The sequence below is a fragment of the Cynocephalus volans genome, chromosome 1 (assembly GCF_027409185.1).
Source record: "Cynocephalus volans isolate mCynVol1 chromosome 1, mCynVol1.pri, whole genome shotgun sequence".
Classification (NCBI taxonomy): domain Eukaryota; kingdom Metazoa; phylum Chordata; class Mammalia; order Dermoptera; family Cynocephalidae; genus Cynocephalus; species Cynocephalus volans.
The window spans coordinates 145,177,635-145,188,568 of NC_084460.1; positions in this window are offsets into that span (position 1 = coordinate 145,177,635).

The following is a 10,934-nucleotide window of genomic DNA, read 5'->3' on the forward strand; positions in this document are numbered from 1 at the left end:
AATGGACACAAAGAATGATTGCGTATTGTAATGATGAATAAGCTAACTATACTGATCTAACCGCTACATATTGTACACAGTTATTGAAAATCAACATTATACTCCACATATATGTATAATAATTAAAAAAGAAATTACCTTTTTAAAAGAGGTAAACATAACACACAACATTCTTATAACAAGTGAACATCTTATATATGAAAGTTCTTTGAGAATGAACATAGTTTCCTCCCATTGACCTTATGAAATGAGGCAATGAAGTTTTGATTGGCTATTACCATTGGGAATCTTGAGTCCCAGGAAAAAGTTTTTAAAAGGTCCACAATATATCAACCTTTGAAACTGATACCCTATTGAATTCTGCATCCACCTGCTCAAAACAAAAAGTACAAGCAAAAGACAGAAACCTTTATAATACTTGCATAGTCCTATTCAAGTAATGAATATAGGATGTGTAGAAACTCCATTATGACTGGTCTCTAAATACCTTAATATAAAAATTCTGCTTCACTGATTATTTGAGAACAGTGGTTCTCTAAGTGTGATTCAAAAAAAGCCATAATCAATATTGCTGAAACAGAAACTAGTGATGAAGCCAATCTGATTTTTTTTTTTTTTTTTTTTTTATTTTTTAAATTTTATTTTGTCGATATACATTGTAGCTGATTAATGCTCCCCATCACCAAAACCTCCCTCCCTTCTCCCTCCCCCCCTCCCCCCGAACCATGTCCTTTCTGTTTGTTTGTTGTATCAACTTCAAATAATTGTGGTTGTTATATCTTCTTCCCCCCACACCCCGGTTTGTGTGTGTATGTGTGTATGTGTGTGTGTGAATTTATATATTAATTATTAGCTCCCACCAATAAGTGAGAACATGTGGTATTTCTCTTTCTGTGCCTGACTTGTTTCACTTAATATAATTCTCTCGAGGTCCATCCATGTTGTTGCAAATGGCAGTATTTCATTCGTTTTTATAGCTGAGTAGTATTCCATTGTGTAGATGTACCACATTTTCCGTATCCACTCATCTGATGATGGGCATTTGGGCTGGTTCCAACTCTTGGCTATTGTAAAGAGTGCTGCGATGAACATTGGGGAACAGGTATACCTTCGACTTGATGATTTCCATTCCTCTGGGTATATTCCCAACAGTGGGATGGCTGGGTCGTATGGTAGATCTATTTGCAATTGTTTAAGGAACCTCCATACCATTTTCCATAGAGGCTGCACCATTTTGCAGTCCCACCAACAATGTATGAGAGTTCCTTTTTCTCCGCAGCCTCGCCAGCATTTATCGTTCATAGTCTTTTGGATTTTAGCCATCCTAACTGGGGTTAGATGGTATCTCAATGTGGTTTTGATTTGCATTTCCCGGATGCTGAGTGATGTTGAGCATTTTTTCATATGTCTGTTGGCCATTTGGATATCTTCCTTAGAGAAATGCCTACTTAGCTCTTTTGCCCATTTTTTAATTGGGTTGCTTGTTTTCTTCTTGTAAAGTTGTTTGAGTTCCTTATATATTCTGGATATTAATCCTTTGTCAGATGTATATTTTGCAAATATTTTCTCCCACTCTGTTGGTTGTCTTTTAACTCTTTTAATTGTTTCTTTTGCTGTGCAGAAGCTTTTTAGTTTGATATAATCCCATTTGTTTATTTTTCCTTTGGTTGCCCGTGCTTTTGGGGTCGTATTCATGAAGTCTGTGCCCAGTCCTATTTCCTGAAGTGTTTCCCCTATATTTTCTTTAAGAAGTTTTATTGTCTCAGGATGTATATTTAAATCCTTAATCCATTTTGAGTTGATTTTAGTATACGGTGAGAGGTATGGATCTAGTTTCATTCTCCTGCATATCGATATCCAGTTATCCCAGCACCACTTGCTGAAGAGGCAGTCCCTTCCCCAGTGAATAGGCTTGGTGCCTTTGTCAAAGATCAGATGGCAGTAAGTGTGAGGGTTGATTTCTGCATTCTCTATTCTATTCCATTGGTCAGTGTGTCTGTTTTTATGCCAGTACCATACTGTTTTGGTTATTATAGCTTTGTAGTATAGCTTAAAGTCAGGTAGTGTTATGCCTCCAGCTTTATTTTTTTTGCTGAGCATTGCTTTGGCTATTCGTGGTCTTTTATTGTTCCATATAAATGTCTGAATAGTTTTTTCCATTTCTGAGAAAAATGTCTTTGGAATTTTGATGGGGATTGCATTGAATTTGTATATCACTTTGGGTAGTATGGACATTTTCACTATGTTGATTCTTCCAATCCAAGAGCATGGAATATCTTTCCATCTTCTTGTATCCTCTCTAATTTCTCTCAGCAGTGGTTTGTAGTTCTCATTATAGAGATTTTTCACCTCCTTGGTTAACTCAATTCCTAAGTATTTTATTTTTTTGGTGGCTATTGTAAATGGGCAGGCTTTCTTGATTTCTCCTTCTGCATGTTCACTATTGGAGAAAAGAAATGCTACTGATTTTTGTGTGTTGATTTTGTATCCTGCTACTGTGCTGAAATCATTTATCAATTCCAACAGTTTTTTTGTAGAGGTTTTAGGCTGTTCGATGTATAGGATCATGTCATCTGCAAACAGGGACAGTTTGACTTCATCTTTTCCAATCTGGATGCCCTTTATTTCCTTCTCTTCTCTGATTGCTCTGGCTAGTACTTCCAACACTATGTTGAATAGGAGTGGTGAGAGTGGGCATCCTTGTCTAGTGCCTGTTCTTAAAGGAAAAGCTTTCAGCTTTTCCCCATTCAGGATGATATTGGCAGTGGGTTTGGCATATATGGCTTTAATTATGTTGAGATACTTTCCCTCTATACCTAACTTATAGAGTGTCTTTGTCATGAATGAGTGCTGAACTTTATCAAATGCTTTTTCAGCATCTATAGAGATGATCATATGGTCCTTGTGTTTGAGTTTATTAATATGGTGTATCACATTTATTGATTTGCGTATGTTGAACCAACCTTGCATCCCTGGGATGAATCCCACTTGATCGTGATGAATAATTTTTCGTATGTGTTGCTGTATTCTGTTTGCTAGTATTTTAGTGAGGATTTTTGCATCTATATTCATCAAGGATATCGGCCTGTAGTTTTCTTTTTTGGTTATATCTTTACCTGGTTTTGGTATCAGGATGATGTTTGCTTCATAGAATGAGTTTGGGAGATTTGCGTCCGTTTCAATCTTTTGGAATAGTTTGTAAAGAATCGGTGTCAATTCCTCTTTGAATGTTTGGTAAAATTCTGCTGTGAATCCATCTGGTCCTGGGCTTTTCTTTGTTGGGAGCCTTCTGATAACAGCTTCAATCTCCTTTATTGTTATTGGTCTGTTCAAATTTTCTACGTCTTCACGGTTCAGTTTTGGGAGCTTGTGTGTGTCCAGAAATTTATCCATTTCCTCCAGATTTTCAAATTTGTTGGCGTATAGTTGTTTATAGTAGTCTCGAATGATTCCTTGTATTTCAGATGAATCAGTCATAATATCGCCTTTTTCATTTCTAATTTTTGTTATTTGAGTCTTCTCTCTTCTTTTTTTTGTTAGCCATGCTAATGGTTTGTCAATTTTATTTATCTTTTCAAAAAACCAACTTTTTGATTCGTTGATCTTTTGAATTGTTTTTTGGTTTTCAATTTCATTCAGTTCTGCTCTGATCTTAATGATTTCTTTCCGTCTGCTAACTTTAGGATTGGATTGTTCTTGTTTTTCTAGTTCTTTAAGGTGAAGTGTTAGGTTGTTCACTTGCCATCTTTCCATTCTTCTGAAGTGAGCGTTTAATGCAATAAATTTTCCCCTCAATACTGCTTTTGCAGTATCCCACAGGTTTTGGTATGATGTATCATTGTTTTCATTAGTTTCAATAAACTTTTTGATTTCCTGCTTGATTTCTTCTTGGACCCATATGTCATTAAGTAGAATGCTGTTTAATTTCCATGTGTTTGTATAGTTTCCAGAGTTTTGTTTGTTATTAATTTCTAGTTTTAATCCATTGTGGTCTGAGAAGATACATGGGATAATTCCAATTTTTTTGAATTTATTGAGACTTGATTTGTGACCTAATATGTGATCTATCCTGGAGAATGATCCATGTGCTGATGAGAAGAATGAATATTCTGAGGTTGTTGGGTGGAATGTTCTGTAGATATCTGCCAATTCCAATTGGTCTAGAGTCTTGTTTAGATCTTGTGTTTCTCTACTGATTCTTTGCCTAGATGATCTGTCTAATATTGACAGTGGAGTGTTCAGGTCCCCTGCTATTATGGTATTAGTGTCTATTTCCTTCTTTAGGTCTAATAGAGTTTGTTTTATAAATCTGGCTGCTCCAACATTGGGTGTGTACATATTTATGATTGTTATGTCTTCTTGATGGATCAGTCCTTTTATCATTAAGTAGTGTCCCTCATTGTCTCTTTTTATGGTTTTTAGTTTAAAGTCTATTTTGTCAGATATAAGAATAGCCACTCCAGCTCGTTTTTCTTTTCTGTTTGCATGGTAAATCTTTTTCCATCCTTTCACTCTTAGTCTGTGTGAATCTTTATGGGTGAGGTGGGTCTCTTGTAGGCAGCATATAGTTGGGTCCTGCTTTTTGATCCAGTCAGCCAGTCTGTGTCTTTTAATTGGGGAATTTAAGCCTTTAACATTAAGAGTTGTTATTGAAAGGTGTTGATTTATTCCTAGCATTTTATTGGTTGTTTGGTTGTCTTAGGTGTCTTTTGTTCCTTGCTTTCTGATTTACTGTTTGGTTTCTTTGTTTGTTGGTTCCTTAGGTTGTAGATAGTGTTTTTGTTAGCTTGTTTTCTCTTCATGAATGCCATTTTTATTGTACTAGCGGGTTTAGATTTTTCTTAGGTTTTTATGGCAGTGGTAGTTATTTTTCAGGAACCAAACCCAGTACTCCCTTGAGGATTTCTTGTAAGGGTGGTCTTGTGGTAGTGAACTCCCGCAGTTTTTGTTTGTCTGAGAAATATACTATTTGCCCCTCATTTCGGAAGGATAGCCTTGCAGGGTAGAGTATTCTTGGCTGGCAATCTTTGACTTTTAGTATTTTGAAAATATCATCCCATTCCTTTCTAGCTTTTAGGGTTTGTGATGAAAAGTCTGATGTTAACCTGATTGGGGCTCCCTTATAGGTGATTTGACGCTTCTCTCTTGCAGCTTTTAAGATTCTCTCTTTGTCTCTGAGTTTTGCCAATTTGACTATGACATGTCTTGGAGAAGGCCTTTTTGGGTTGAATACGTTTGGAGATCGTTGAGCTTCCTGGATCTGAAGATCTGTGATTTTTCCTATACCTGGGAAGTTTTCTGCCACTATTTTGTTGAATATGTTTTCAATGGAATCTCCATTTTCCTCCCCTTCTGGAATACCCATGACTCGGATATTTGAGCGCTTGAGGTTGTCTGATATCTCTCTCAGATTTTCTTCCATGTCGTTGATTCTTTTTTCTTTCTTTTTGTCTGCTTGTGTTATTTCAAACAGCCCATCTTCAAGTTCAGAGGTTCTCTCTTCAACTTCGACAAGCCTGTTGGTTAAACTCTCCGTTGTGTTTTTTATTTCGCTGAATAACTTCTTCAGTTCAGCAAGTTCTGCTACATTTTTTTTCAGGACATTGATTTCCTTGTATATTTCCTCTTTCAGATCCTGTATACTTTTCCTCATTTCATCATGATGTCTAGCTGAGTTTTCTTGTATCTCATTCAGTTTCCTTAGAATTATCACTCGAAATTCCTTGTCAGTTATTTCAAGGGCTTCTTGTTCTATAGGATCTAGAGTATGAGATTTATTAACTTTTGGTGGTGTACTTTCTTGATTTTTTGTATTTCTGGTGTCTTTTTTTTGGTGTTTATTCATTGTGGCAGGGGGTTTCACAGTCCACCGGTTTAAGACTAATGACTAACTAGGATGTTGCTGTGGTTGCCAATTTGGTATGGCTCCCGCCGTGACTGCTCAGTTGGCCTCTAGTGTCTTGTGTGTGTGGTTGCCTCGGGTCTTGGGCTTCTCCGGGGATCCACCTTTCTGGTCAGCTTGTACTCTGCTGGGCTGGTGGATCACGTACCACAGGGTGTGTGATCTCTGTTGAGCTTTCACTTTCTGTACAGGACTTCTCCCCGTTCCGTGTGCTCTGGCCCAGGCTGTTAGATCGTGCAGTGGCGACCCCACCGGGTGTGTGGTTTCTGTCGAGTCTCCGCCTCCCTGGCCGCACGTCTCCCCCCTCTGTGCACACTGTGCTGGGTTGGGGCGTGTCTTCTGCACCCCTCGTCTATCAGCTGGGCCTTCAAGACCCTGCTCAGCACCGCCTCGCCCAGGAAGTCTACCAGGTTTCTGCTAGGCACAGACGACCGGTCTCTCTGGGTGCCTTTGTAGCACTGTGTAGATCTTTCTCGGGTCTTGTTCACCTTTGTATCCCCCCGGTATAAACCGAGTCTAGTGCCCGCCTGCAGCCTGCTCTCCGGCAGGTTCAAGCGGACCTGGGAACTCTCCTGCCACACTATTCCCAACCAGAAATTCGTTAGGCTTTTTTCCAAACTAGTGGTCGCAGAGATGGTATCTGCCTCCCAGTAACAGGAAGTTTACCGGGGCCGGAGTCCAGGGTGTGGTGGAGTGACAGTCGGCCCGCCCGTACTTCCTAGCCCTCCCAAAACTGGTCGGGACGCCCCACACCCCCAGCCCTGCCAGAGAACCGTGGAGGGAGTGGGAGAGGAGGTCGGCCCGCAGGGTCCGGAAAGCCCCGCGCCAGGCCAAGCAAATGGGCTCAGTGATGGCCGAGCAGGGCGGAGCTGCCCGCACCTGGGAAAATGGAGGCAGCACCGGGGCAGTGAGTGGCCTGGTGGTGCAGGCGGGGAGCCTCGTGGGCATCCACCCCCCGAACAGAGCTGTGCCAGGGATCACTCACAGTGCTGTGCCAGGTCGGGCGCTCGCTCTGTCTCTGGTTTGTTGCCTTCCGTGTTCTCGGCGCTGCCGCCTCGGGCTGTTCAGTCGCGGCGCCGCTCCGGCGCTCCCAGGAGTCTTCTTTAATGCCGGCCTGAAACCTCGAATCCTGGATAGGGCAGCTGGCCGCCTTCAGCGCGGCCCCGGCCTCCGGGATCCTGGCTGCATCCACAGCAGCCCTGGCGCCGTGTTCCCTGTTTCAAGACTCACTTTTGCAGCTAAGAATCAGTTCTTTTCCTGCTCCACACTTCAAAGCTGTTGCCTGTAAATGAGGCAGCCTCTCCTGCCGGGGGCAAAGTGGCGTTGAGCCCCCACGACCGGCCAGCAGCAGTAGTCCTCCCTTAAGAGATGGCCAGAGGAAGGTCCACAAGTTTCCCGGCTGCCTGAGGCCCAGTGGCCACCTTTTCCACCTCAGCTACTCCGCGCCAGCCGCCGCAGCCGCCGCAGCCGCCGCCATCTTGAAACTTAATCGCCAATCTGATTTTTCACAAGCTCTCCAGGTGATTCTGATGCCCACTAATGTTTGAGAACAGTTGTTTTAAAAGAACAACAATAACAAAAAAGCCTAGCCCTAATAATTATTGACACATACCTAATACACATTCTCAGTAAGTTTCTGCCATTGCTGTTCCATAATCCAGATTGAAAAATACTGTTCTAATTTTAATTGGTGTTTGTTTTTATCTAAATAAATCCTAATCATGTTTATTCTTTGAGTATAGTCTAGGTTAATTTTGTCAGAAATCTCCTGAACATTAGAAGATGTTATAAAATGATGAGTAAAGTATGTATATACCTGTGTATAAAGAGAAAGAAACCAAAAATTCTTTTAAATCTCCAGGTTATTAAATAAATATACCTTTATAAAAAGATCATTTCTAATATGTCATTAGTATTTTCATAAGGTGGTTTAATCCAATATGAGAAGTGTTTCAGAAAACTGGGTAAACTTATTATAACATCCTTTACAGCTACATATCCATTAAATAATACATATGTATTTTGATAGTTTCTTTTTGAGGGAATTATAAGAATATCTTGTCCACAGCATGGGCTTAGTACAGGTATGTATCTTACCTGTTTCCCAATATCCCCCGAATGATAAAAGTCAAATTTAAAAAGGAATAAATCTATAACAAAAGTGAGAATGAGATTACATCCATGGACTAGAGATTTGGGAGGATTTCTGGAAGGCATAAAATTATTAGAATTAGTCTGACAGGACAAATTACAGCAGAAGAATTTGTGAACTTAAAATGTACAAGTGGAATCTGTAAATGCTTTCTGACAAAAAATAAAATAAAATGTACAAACAAAGAATGCCGAGGAAATTCTGAGTTTCTCAGAGGCCCGAACTGCTTGTTCCGTATTCCTCTGATCTAAAGTAAGATTTCAGAAGTTACATACCTTCCCATATACTCATAATTTGGTATCTGTCTCATCATTCAAGGAAAGGGTAGTTAGGGAAGTAGACCTTAATTATGACAGAAAAGAGGAAGGGCACAGGTGACTGAAGATGAATCACTTATTATACAAGAATATGGGGTATGTGGGATGCTAGCAATCAATGACTTTTCAGACACAAAATGTACAAACTCTTGCTCACTTTCATGTATTTCCAAGCCACCCATTGGGTGCTATGATATATCATCTTAACATTATTTGGTCTTTGGTAATATGCATTTAAAGTTCCCTCTTTGTCATCAGTACATTCCAATAACTTTTAGATATCACTGATTTCTTTATTTTAATTGCTTCATTTTAAAAATTAATTCTAGGAAGATTAAGACCTTTCCCTTCCTATTCTGCCACCTCTCTTTTTTTCTCTATTCACCTGCTCAACTAAATTCTTCTCTCCGATGTGTTGGCTGTCTGAACAAGCAGAGCTTTTCAGATCACTCGCCAACATATAAACACAGCTGGAAAAAGCCTTAGAAGGCATCATAGACAGTGAGAGGTAGCTGACCTGTTCTCTACTCATCCAAGCACGCATAGCTCAGAGCCTCGTCGTACAGTTTGGCCATGCCTTCACTGTCATAATTCCCTTATTGCATTCCTATTTCTGTTTATTTCTTAGTGAGATAGTTAATCAGTACAAGTAAAATTCACCATTTCCCATTTGAGTAGAATGAAAGACCTTGTGGTCACTAGCCAAATTCCTGTGATTTGCCTCTGTTTATCCAAACATAAACCTACTTACACCATGGAATTAAATGTGAGATGCATCTCAGGATATATAGCTGTATTAGTATCAGAGATATCATACTTGTATTAGTCCTTTTCTGTTGCTTATAATAAAATACCTGAAACTGGGTGACTTATAAAGAAAATGAAACATATTGCTTATAGTTTTGGAGGCTGGGAAATCCACAGTGCAGGGAACACATCCGGTGAGGGTCTTGGTGGTGGCGATAGTGACCCAGTGGTCTCACATTGCAGAAAATGGTGGAGCAGAGAGTAACATCCTCATTCACTTTCTTCTAAAGCCATCAGAACCATGCCCACAACCACCATTTTTAATCTATTCACTACAGCATGGTCTACAATCTAATCACCTCTTCAAGGCCCCACCTTTCAATTACCATAGTAAGATTTCCCACCCTCAACAGTTACAGTAGGGATTAACTTTTGGGTGGACATTCAACACAAGGCACTCTCCCTCTAGCCTTCCAGAACTTATGTCCTTTTCATATACAAATGCATTCATTCCATCCCCAAAGTCTTAAACTTGTTTCAACTCAAAAGTCCAAAGTTCAATTTCCCACCTGTGAAATCAAAAAGAAGTTATACTACTTCCAAGATACAATGGTGGGACAAACATAGGGTACATATTCTCATTCAAAAAGGGAGAAATGGGCCAAAATAAAGGGTTAACGTGTCCTAAACAAGTCTGAAACCCAGAAGGGCAGGCATTAATTCTCGAAACTGGTGAATAGTGTACCTTGCCTCCATATTCAATGTCTTCTGCATGCTGGTGTGAGGATTGGACCCCCAAATCCTCAGACTGCTCCACTTCTATGGGTTTCCTGATCTGAGACCACATTTCAGCTCTCCCAGGCTGGTGTTCCACTCTGGCAGCTCTACAGGTCTGGGGTCTCCATGGTGGTCCCGTTCTCATGGCTCCACTATAAATATGGAGCTGATGGGATTTCTCTGCTGCAACTCTGACCCCACGTTTCCACTTGGCATTGCTCTAGCAAAGACTCTACATGGTGAATCCACCCCTGTGACAGACCTCTTCCTGGCCCCCCTGGCTTTTCCATACATTCTTTGAAATCAGGGTGGAGGCTCCCAAGCCTTCACAGCTCTGGCATCCTGCAAGCCTGCAGACCTAATGCCATATGGTTGCCGCCAAGGCTTCCAGCTTGTATTTTCCAAAGCTGCACATCCAGACACACCCGGGGCCAATTTAGCCACAGTTGGAGCAGCCGAAGCAGCTGGGGTGCTGGTGCTGGAAGCAGCTTCCCAAGGTGGCCCTGGGCAACAAGTCCATGGAGGGTGCCTTGGGCCTGTTCCCTGAGGCCACTCTGTCACCCTAGGCCTTTGGGCCTGAAATGGAAAGGTTCTCCCCAGAAGTTTCTGCAATGCCTTCAGGGCCTTTTCCCACTTCTCTTGATAATCCCTTTTGCACTAATCTTTTTAGCATTGTTGCACTTTTCTTCTGAAAATGCTCTCTGCTTTTCTACCACATGGCTTGGCTGCAAATTTTCCAAATCCTTACACTCTGCTTCCTTTTTAATTATACATTCTGGCTTTACATCATCCTTTTACCACCATAACTTAGCATAGACTCTTGCAAGTAGCCATGCAGCTTCCTGAACATTTTACTGCTTGGAAATTTTTTACACCAAATACTCTGGTTCACAACTCCTAAGTTCCAACTTCCACAAAGTCCTAGGGCATGGACACAATGCAGCCATGTTCCTTGCCAGTTCTGAGCAAGGGTGATCTTTGCCTCAGTTGCCAAAAAGCTCCTTCTCATTTACATCTGAAATCTTCAGATGGCCTTTAC